Below are 10,677 nucleotides of genomic sequence, written 5' to 3'. Positions count from 1 at the left end.
TGGTTTTGGTATCAGGGTGATCATGGCCTTGTAGAATGAGTTTGGAAGTATTCCTCCCTCTGCTATATTTTGGAAGAGTTTGAGAAGGATAGGTGTTAACTCTTCTCTAAATGTTTGATGGAATTCGTCTGTGAAGCCATCTGGTCATGGGCTTTTTTTTTTTTGCAAGACTTAATCACAGTCTCAATTTCAGTTCTTCTGGTTGGTCTGTTTATATATTCTGTTTCTTCCTTGTTCAGTATCAGGAGGTTGTGGTTTTCTAGGAATTTGTCCATTTCTTTCAGGTTGTCCGTTTTTTTGGCTTGTAGTAATCTCTCATGATCTTTTGTATTTCTGCAGTGTCAGTTGTTACTTCTCCTTTTTCATTTCTAATTCTATTGATTTGAGTCTTCTCCCTTTTTTTCTTGATGAGTCTGGCTAATGGTTTATCAATTTTGTTTATCTTCTCAAAGAACTAGCTTTCAGTTTTATTGATCTTTGCTATTGTTTCCTTCATATTTTTTTCAGTTATTCTGATCTTATCTTTATGATTTCTTTCCTTCTGCTAACTTTTGCGTTTTTTTGTTCTTCTTTCTCCAGTTGCTCTAGGTGTAAGGTTAGGTTGTTTATTTGAGATGTTTATTGTTTTGTGAGGTAGGTTTGTATTGCTATAGACTTCCCTCTTAGAACTGCTTTTTCTGTATCCCATAGTTTTCGGGTCATCTTGTTTTCATTGTCATTTGTTTCTTGATATTTTTTGTTTTCCTCTTTGATTTCTTCAGTTATCTCTTGGTTATTTAATAGTGTATTGTTTAGCCTCCATGTGTTTGTATTTTTTACAGATTATTTCCTGTAATTGATATCTAGTCTCATAGCCTTGTGGTCGGGAAAGATACTTGATATGATTTCAGTTTCCTTATATTTACCAAGGCTTGACTTGTGACCCAAGATATGATCTATCCTGGTGAATGTTCCATGAGCACTTGAGAAGAAAGTGTATTCTGTTGTTTTTGGTTGGAATGTCTTATAATTATCAATGAAGTTCATCTTGTTTAATGTATCATTTAAAGCTTGTGTTTCCTTATTTAGTTTCATTTTGGATGATCTGTCCATTGGTGAAAATGGGGAGTTAAAGTCCCCTTCTATGACTGTGTTGCTGTTGATTTCCCCTTTTATAGCTTTATGTATTGATGTGCTCTTATGTTGGATGCATAAATTTTTACAACTGTTGTATCTTCTTCTTCGATTGATCCCTGGGTCATTATGTAGTGTCCTTCTTTGTCTCTTGTAATAGTCTGTATTTGCAAGTCTATTTTGTCTGTTATGAGAATTGCTACTCCAGCTTTCTTTTGATTTCCATTTGCATGGAATATCTTTTTCCATCTGTTCACTTTCAGTCTGTATATGTCCCTAGGTCTGAATTGGGTCTCTTATAGACAGCATATATACGGGTCTTGTTTTTTTTATCCATTCAGCAGTCTATGCCTTTTGGTGGGAACATTTATTCCATTTATGTTTACGGTTGTTGTTGATATGTATGTTCTGATAACCATTTTCTTAATTGTTTTGGGTTTGGTATTGTGGGTCTTTTTCTTCTCTTGTGTTTCCTGCCTAGAGAAGTTCCTTTATCATTTGTTGTAATGGTGGTTTTGTGGTTCTGAATTCTCTTAGCTTTTGTTTGTCTGTAAGCATTTTAATTTCTCCATTGAATCTGAATGAGATCCTTGCTGTGTAAAGTAATCTTGGTTGTAGGTTTTTCCCTTTTACCACTTTAAATATGTCGTGCCACTCCCTTCTGGCTTGCAGAATTTCTGCTGAAAGGTCAGCTGTGAAACTTATGGGGATTCCTTTCTTTTTTATTTGTTGTTGTTCCCTTACTGCTTTTAATATTTTTTCTTTGTATTTAATTTTTGGTAGTTTGATTGATATGTGACTTTGCGTGTTTCTCGTTGGATTTATCCTGTATGTGACTCTCTGTACTTCCTGGACTTGATTGACTATTTCCTTTCCTATATTAGGCAAGTTTTCAGCTATAATCTCTTCAAATATTTTCTCAGTCCGTTTATTTTTCTCTTCTTCTTCTGGGACCCCTATAATTCCACTGTTGGTGCATTTAATGTTGTCCTATAATTCCACTGTTGATGCATTTAATGTTGTCCTAGAGGTCTCTGAGACTGTGGTCAATTCTTTTCATTCTTTTTTGTTTATTTTGCTCTGTGGTAGTTATTTCCACTACTTTATCTTCCAGGTCACTTATCCATTCTTCTGCCTTAGTTATAGTGCTATTGATTTCTTCTAGAGGATTTTTAGCTTCATTTATTCTGTTGTTCATTCTTGTGTTTTTGCTCTTTAGTTATTCAGGGTTCTTGTTAAACAGTACTTATATTTTCTCCATTCTATTTCCAAGATTTTGGATCAGCTTTAGTATCATTATTCTGAATTCTTTTTCAGGTAGACTGCCTATTTCCTCTCCATCTTTTTGGTCTGGTAAGTTTTTGCTATGCTCCTTCATCTGCTGTGTGTTTGTCTGTCTTCTCATTTTGCTTAACTTACTGTGCTAGGCATCTCCTTTTCACATGCTGCAGGTTCGTAGTTCCTGTTGTTTTTGATGTCTGCCCCCAGTGACGAATTTTGGTTCAGTGGGTCGTGTAGGTCTCCCAGTGGAGGGGACTGGTCCCTGTGTTCTGGTGGATTAGGCTGGGTATTGTCTTTCTGGTGGTGTGTTTTGAGTTATCTGTTACCTTATTATGATTTTAGGCAGCCTCTCTGCTAATGGGTGGGGTTGTGTTCCTGTCTTGCTAGTTATTTGGCATAGGGTGTCCAGCACTGTAGCTTGCTAGTCATTGAGCGGAGCTGGGTCTTATGTTGAGATGGAGATTTCTGGGTGAGCTTTTGCCATTTGATATTATGTTGAGCCTGGAGGTCTGTGTTTGACCAATGTCCTAAAGTCGGCTCTCCCACCTCAGAGGCACATGTTTGACAGCTGGCTGGAGCACCAAGACCCTGTCAGCCACACAGCTCAGAAGAAAAGGGAGAAGAAAAGAAAGAAGAAAAAACAAATAACATAAAGTTATTATGGTAAAAAAATTTAAAAAGCTATTAAAAATAAAAAATGAAAAAGTAATAAAAAAAGAAAAAGAAAGAAAGAAAGAAAGAATGAAGAGAGCGACCATACCAAGAAACAAATCCACCAATGACAGCAAGCACTAAAAGCTGTACTAAGAAAAAACCATTAGAAAAGGACAGAGAGAACTCTAGGACAAATGGTAAAAGCAAAGCTATAGAGAGAAAATCACTCAAAGAAGCATATACATACACAGCTACAGAAAGAGAAAAAGGAAAACCATGTATATATCTATATATAAAAGAAAAGGAAGAGAGCAACCAAATTATTAAACAAATCTACCAATGGTAATAAACTTTAAGTACTAAAATAAGATAAACATAAAACCAGAAACAGGGGCTTCCCTGGTGGTGCAGTGTTTGAGAGTCTGCCTGCTAATGCAGGGGACACGGGTTTGAGCCCTGGTCTGGGAAGTTCCCACATGCCATGGAGCAACTAGGCCCATGAGCCACAACTACTGAGCCTGTGCGTCTGGAGCCTATGCTCCGCAACAGGAGAGGCTGCAATAGTGAGAGGCCCGCGCACCACGATGAAGAGTGGCCCCTGCTTGCCGCAACTAGAGAAAGCCCTCACACAGAAATGAAGACCCAACACAGCAAAAATAAATAAATTAAAAAAAAAACCAGAAACAAATTTGATACAGAAAGCAAATCCCAAGTCTACAGTTGCTCCCAAAGTCCACCACCTTAATTTTGGGTTGATTCATTGTCTCTTCAGGTATTCCAGAGATGCAAGATACATCAAGTTGATTGTGGAGATTTAATCAGCTGCTCCTGAGGCTGCTGGGAGAGATTTCCCTTTCTCTTCCTTGTTCGCACAGCTCCTAGGGTTCTGCTTTGGATTTGGCCCCACCTCTTCATGTAGGTCTCCTGAGTGCATCTGTTCTTCACTCAGACGGGACAGTGTTAAAGTAGCAACTGATTAGGGGTCTCTGGCTCACTCAGGCCTTGGGGAGGGCGGGATATGGTATGTGTGGCCAGCCTGAGGTGGCAGAGGCTGGCGTCACGTTGCAACAGCCTGTGGCATGCCATGTGTTCTCCCGGGGAAGTTGTCCTTGGATCACGGGACCCTGGCAGTGGTGGGCTGCACAGGCTCCCAGGAGGGGAGGTGTGTATTGTGACCTGTGCTTGCACACAGGCTTCTTGGTGGCTGCAGCACAAACTTTAGCATTTCATGCCTGTCTCTGGTGTCTGCACTGATAGCCTCAGCTCGTGCCCATCTCTGGAGCTCTTTTGGGCAGTGCTCTGAATCCCCTCTCCTCGTGCACCCTGAAACAATGTTCTCTTGCCTCTTACGCAGTTCCAGACATTTTCCCAGACTTCCTCCTGGCTAGCTGTGGTGCACTAGCCTCCTTCAGGCTGTGTTCATGCAGCAAACCCCTGTCCTCTCCCTGGGATGTAACCTCCGAAGCCGGAGCCTCAGCTCCCAGCCCCCACATGCCCCAGCAGGTTAGCAGACAATCGTCTCAGGCTGGTGAGTGCTGGTCAGCACCGATCCTCTGTGCGAGAGTCCCTCCGCTTTGCCCTCTGCACCTTTATTGCTGCACTTTCTTCCATGGCTCCATAGCTTCCCTCCCGCCAAACCACTGTCTCCACCAGTGAAGGGGCTTCCTAGTGTGTGGAAACTTTTCCTCCTTCACAACTCCCTTCCAGAGGTGTAGGTTCTGTCCCTATTCTTTTGCCTCTGTTTTTTTCTTTTTTTCTTTTGCCCTACCCAGGTATGTGGTGAGTTTCTTGCCTTTTGGGAGGTCTGAGGTCTTCTGCCAGCTTTCAGTAGGTGTTCTGTAGGATTTGTTCCACATGTAGATGTATTTCTGATGTATTTGTGGGGAGGAAGTTGATCTCTAAGTCTTACTCCTCTGACATCTTGAAGGTCTCTGTTGTCCTTTAAAAGGGAATAAAGGGGTTGTGCATACAAGGAGAAATTGGGAACCCAACTTCTGCAATAGCTTCCTAGCTTGAGAAAGCCTCTCAATTTACATTTGGTGCCAGGAAGTGGTAACTGAGATATGACCTGGATGTGTGTAGGATGAAGCAGTAGTCCTTGGGGTGGGGCATAAGCAAATAACCCAAGTATCGTACCTGAGTTGGAACAAATTGGAGCTTAGCCCTTGAAGCCTTATGCCCCTTGTGTGCTAGCTGAGTGAGGAGATGTAGCCTGTCCTTGAGGTTTGCTTCCTCAGTGGGGGAGCATAACAAAAGTTCATCAACATATTGGAGTAAAGTAGAGCCATGGGTTAAATTCACATTGGCCAGGTCTTGTCTCGATATTTGTGAAAAATAAGTAGGGCTTTCCATGTAGCCCTGAGGCATAATGGTCCAAGTAAATTGACATCCCTCACACCTGAAGGCACACAGGTATTGGCAATCTGGATGGACAGGAATGGTGAAGAAAGTACTATATAAATCTGATTGTAAAAAATTGTGTGTTTAAAGAGATTAAATTGAGAATGGTATGAGAGTTGGTGACTACAGGGTAACGTGGTATGAGTATATTGTTTATGGCTCGGAGATATTGAATAATATGACAAACTCGACCATGAGGCTTGAATATCGCAAGGATTGTTGTGTTACAAGGACCGGTGCATGGGATTATGAGACCCTTCTGGAGGTGTACCTTGGCAGTGGGATGAATTCTTTCCAGAGCCTCAGGTCTGAGAGGGTATTGTCTGAGGTGAGGTGAAGGTTTATTAGGGTCTATCTGTATCTTAATTGGTGGGACTGAATGAATGTATTCTGTGTCATTTGAAGAGGTGGACCTTAAGGTAGGAGGAACAGAATCTATCAAATCCTTATGACTGAGAATTGACAAGGTATGAGCAAGGAGGGGAATTTCAATATTAGTACTAGATTCAGAAGTAAATCTCAAGGGGTCAAGAATTTGTAAATGTATTTCCTCTTTTGGGTAAAAGGAAATATTAGCTTGTAATTTTTCCAGTAGGTCTTGGCCCAAAAGGTGTACAGGAGCAGAAGGAACAAGAAGGAACTGGGGTGGATTCCCTGAAAAGAGCCTATCTCAAAAGACAATGGGATACTTACCTGACAGGGGAGATACCATGCTCATGAAGGTGGTTTTCCAAGGGTGAGGCTCACTCATTGCACTGCAAGTGTGCTGACCCCTGCGATTTCCCCAAATGGGGGAAACTCGACTGCATAATTTGTGGTGGGGTGGGACTGTGTGCGTGCTCTCCCCTGAAAAAAAAATGGGGACAATTTGCTTACCTTCATAACTGTGTTGGAAACTCCCACCATTTGTACCTTTTCTGTACTTCGAGGAACGGGGAGGCTTGAGGTTGGTGAGGTTCAAGACAAAGTTGCTCCTGTGTTCAGAAGAGCAGTAATAGCTTCAGCTCCTATAAAATGGTCCAGTTCTCCCAACGGTGTTAGTGGGAATAGTGGGAAGACCCCAACACTTTCTTCCAGAGCATCCCTATTTGTGATTGTCTAAAAAAAGGAGGTGCTTCTCAAATTTCTCAGAGAGTTCATGAAAGGGGCCAGGGTGAGGGGGTTTGGGATGCTGATAGGGCCCTCTTTTTAACTTTGGGTGCTTCTTCCACTGGTCAGGCTGGGGCCTTGATCTTGGTAGGGTCCATAAGAGGAATTGTGGTCTTTCTGTTGAGGTGGCCACTGAGCAGCAGTGGCCAGTTGCTGCAGCTGCAAATTCATGATTTTAATGGTCTTGTGTTTTTCTGTATGTTTGATTATTTTAGATAGCTAATTAGCCAAATTGACCACATCAGGAGTGGCCATTATTTCCCAATTTAATTGTACCTGTTTCACCAGCAGTCTGAGTTCCTCATCAAATCCCCCAACAAAGATTGAATTAAAGAGGGTTTGAGTATTGTTTGCCCCAGCAGGTATTCTGCAGTTTTTCCCAGAATACTGTCTATAGGCATGAGTAATAATCGTGAACAGTTTCATCAGGTCGTTGTGTAGTAGACTGAATTTTTCCCCGGGCAGTGGTACAGGGAAAAGCCTGAGGAGTTGCTTCATGAAAGGCTCGAGCTACCTGAGAAGCTGGTGCCACTGCATCAATGTCGTTTCTATGGATATCTTCCTATGAAGCCAGTTGGCAGTAGTTTGCCAATGTCTGGCTTGGCTTTCTCCAATTAAGATGTGGGTTAGTTGATACAAGTCAGAGAAGCCTGGATCATAGGTTCGTATCGCAAAATTAAATTCTTCCACAAACCAGGAAGGTGGTCCTCAGTGACCTTGGGAAATTCCTGAGCTATGGCCTGTAATTCTGCAGGTGACCAAACCCTATAGTCTAGCAGATAACATGTGCCAGCAAGATTCTTTTATGTCGTCTCTGGTATACCATTGCCATTTACCTAGGTAAGCACAGGAGGCAGCCCCATACTTTTTGTATATGTACCCAGCAGGAGTCCCAGATGGGTGAGAATCTTCCCCCATAGCAGTCTGAGACTGTGACCGTCCCATTATTATGCACTCACCAAAAGGAAGTAAGTCCTTAAGCGATCAGTTGATTAAACAAAAGACAGCCAGAATAAAGGCCTCAACCTCAACCAAAGAAGGAGGTTCTGGACCAAAAGGACTTACTGCCCAGGCCTGGGGCCACAAGGGAGGCAGTAAAGCATGAGAGACTCATGCAGGTACCTTGCTCAAACACATGGCAGCTTCGGAGCTGGGCATATCACTTCAGATCCCACTTCTGACACTAATAATGTCAGCTGAAATGACCACGGTCTGTAAAAAGGCAAAAAGCAGTTTATTTGGGGTCTTAGAACTGCAATTCAGGAATCATAGATTCTGGAGGATACCAGAATAGTGTCTCACTAGAGGAGAATAGCAGGGATTTTTATAGGAAAAGAGGGAAGTTAATGTAGGTTTACACAAGTTGTTTACCAAGAATTTGGATTGAAGGTCAAAATTATTCTATATAATATGTTTGGGTTATGGAATGCATCTCATTTGTTACTAAAGAAAGGTATGTTTTCTTAGGCCAAATAAAGTCCAGTTCTCAACATTATTCTTTCCTTTTAGCAACTCAGCAACTATATAGCAGTTTCAATTTGGAGTGTTAAGCAAAAGTCCAGCATGGGCAGCAAACATGGAGGTGCTCAGGTCATGTCTCAGTCATTCCTGACAGTTATTTTCGTACTAGAAAAGTCTTCTCCCTATTTGTTAACTTAAGATTATGATGATGCTTGATGGGCAAAGCAGGAACTCCAAGCAAGATCCCTGGTAGGATCCAGCCTTGCTTTTTTCTGGGTCCCTTCCTTTCCAGGTCATATCATTTGCACCAGGTTCCCTGGCATGGTAGAGGAAGGTGACCTCACAAAGAAAAGGGGCTTCTGCTATTCATACAGCCTCTTCTCCCAACCCACCTAACCCTGGGCCACCGTACTTGTCCAGTTAATAATGAGTTTATCTGAATTCTTCCTTTTTTGACCTTTTCACCTGGGGGAGAAGGGGAGGCAGAACTGCCCTTGTACTTGAGTGTTAAAATATTTAAAAAATTAAAACCCCCATATTGGGGGATTCAAGCTATAAAACTGGGCTAGTTGTATGGTAAGGGAGAAGATACCATTATCCCACCCACATCAAAATAATAGAAGCAGCTAATACATTGAGTATTTAACTATATGGCAGACACTGTGCTAAACAACCCATAAGGGAGGTAGTATTAATACTCCCATGTCACAAATGAGGAAACTGGGACCATTAGAGGTGAAGTGACTTGTCTAATAAAGATAGGAGTGTTAAGTTTTAGACTGATGTGGAGATGGGGTTAGTGCTCAAGAAAACTTTAACTGACATCATGTTCAGACTCCTTTTGTACTTCATGGATGGGATTGTAAGTCTTGAAAATAAATAAAAATTCCAAATGAAGACTTAGTTCTTTAAATAACATTGGCATTTCCTTTGGTGCCTGGCAGGGCTGTGAGTGCCAATAGGTGATATCTTGCCAGAAGTCTACTATTTTTACTTTATTATAAGTTCTGGGAAGAATTAGGGTTGAACTAATGACAAGGACTTAGAATTGCCTCTCTCTTATTTATTCACCATTTCCACAAAAGGGAAATGCATCTGTCTTGTTCATTTCAGGACAAAGAGATAACCATGAGCTTGTCAGTCATTAGTTCTGCATGTCAAGTGCAAAAGTGACTTTTATTTTTGGCTCTTTTTTGAGTCTTTTTCTCTTCTTGGGAAGACTTTAAAAAAAAACTATTAAAGTATAACATACATAAAGTTCATAGATTATAAGTTTGTACTCCATGAATATTCACAAGCTGCGCATACCCATGTAACCAGCACCGTGGTCCAAGATACAGAACATTACTAGGAATCCCCTCATTCCTCTTCTAGTCAATACCCCTCCCAAGGGTAACCACTACCCTGACTTCCAACAGAATAGGATGCCACATGTGATGTATCCACTTTTCTGTTGATGGGAAATTTCCTGTTCTGACTGTTACAAGTAGAGCATTCTTTTGACAGCTATGCACATGCATTTTTGTTGGGATATATACATAGAAGTGAATTTCTGGATAGTAGGATATGCATTCATTCAGAGAGAGTAGATACTACCAGTTTTGCACTCCCAACACCTATGTATAAGAGAGGCTTTGTCCTTTAAAGTTATAGCCTTAGAGTTTAATTATGAATTTTGTAGCACCTCAGGACTACCCAAAAGTTTAGTGACTCTCCTGTCTAAATCAGAAATTATCCTACCCCCATCACTTCTGTGTTATTTAGCACATAGAGTTCTTAATTACCTTACATTCCTGGAATGGAACTTTATTAATTAGGATTTTTTTCAGTTAACATTTATTGAGTTTCAACTGGCTTAGAAATTTACTGTAGTGATTAAGAGTGTGTGCTTTGGATCCAGACTGTCTGAATTCAATCTCAACTCTGCTACTTAACTAACATTTTGATCTTGACAAGTATGTAACTTCTCTGTGCCTCAGTTTCTTCATCTGTCAAATGGTAATGATAACAATAGTACCTATCTCGCAGGGTTGTTATAAGGATTAAATGAGTTAATATTTGTAAAAGTGCTTAGAACAGTGCTTGGCACATTGTGAATGCTTAATTTAGCTACTGATTACTATCATCATCATCATTATTAATTGTTATTATTTACAGAACCCCACATTGGGAGTTGTTAATGATACATAGCTATCTTAGATATAGGAACTATCCTCTAGGATCTCTTAAGTAAGGTGATGAGATGTTAAGCATAAGATTCAAGAATGAAAGTGAGAACATTCAAGAGAGGGACAAATGAAATACTATTGGAGTTTAAAGACAAATAGGATCCAGTTCTAGATGAGTGTGAAGAGTATGAAATGAAGAAAGCTTTATAGAAGGAGTGGCTTGTAAGCTGAGTCTGAATAATAGGATTTTACTCTTCAGAGATTGGGAAGGTGAGAGGGACTCCCTACCAAGGGAACTGCAAGAGCATAAGCTCAGAGGCTTAAGCTCAGAGGCAGGATTGAGAGGAATGAAGAAAGGAATTAAGTTGGAGAAATAGGTTTTGTAGATTGTAGAATGCCTTGAATGTTACAATGAGGAACTTGAACTTGGTTCTACAGGTAGCAACAACCT

The 10,677-nt window shown here is 40.9% G+C and overlaps 1 non-coding gene across 1 annotated transcript; it reads left to right on the top strand.

The window, feature by feature from the left end:
* Positions 1-6,133: 6,133 nt before the first annotated feature.
* LOC117199068 (U1 spliceosomal RNA) lies at positions 6,134-6,297 on the top strand. The gene has a single exon (XR_004480262.1). It is a non-coding gene; the product is annotated as a U1 spliceosomal RNA (small nuclear RNA).
* Positions 6,298-10,677: the final 4,380 nt, after the last annotated feature.

The sequence above is a fragment of the Orcinus orca genome, chromosome X (assembly GCF_937001465.1).
Source record: "Orcinus orca chromosome X, mOrcOrc1.1, whole genome shotgun sequence".
In the NCBI taxonomy this organism is placed as follows: domain Eukaryota; kingdom Metazoa; phylum Chordata; class Mammalia; order Artiodactyla; family Delphinidae; genus Orcinus; species Orcinus orca.
Note: the sequence above shows the minus strand (reverse complement) of the source record. Positions and strands in the feature narration are given on the sequence as shown.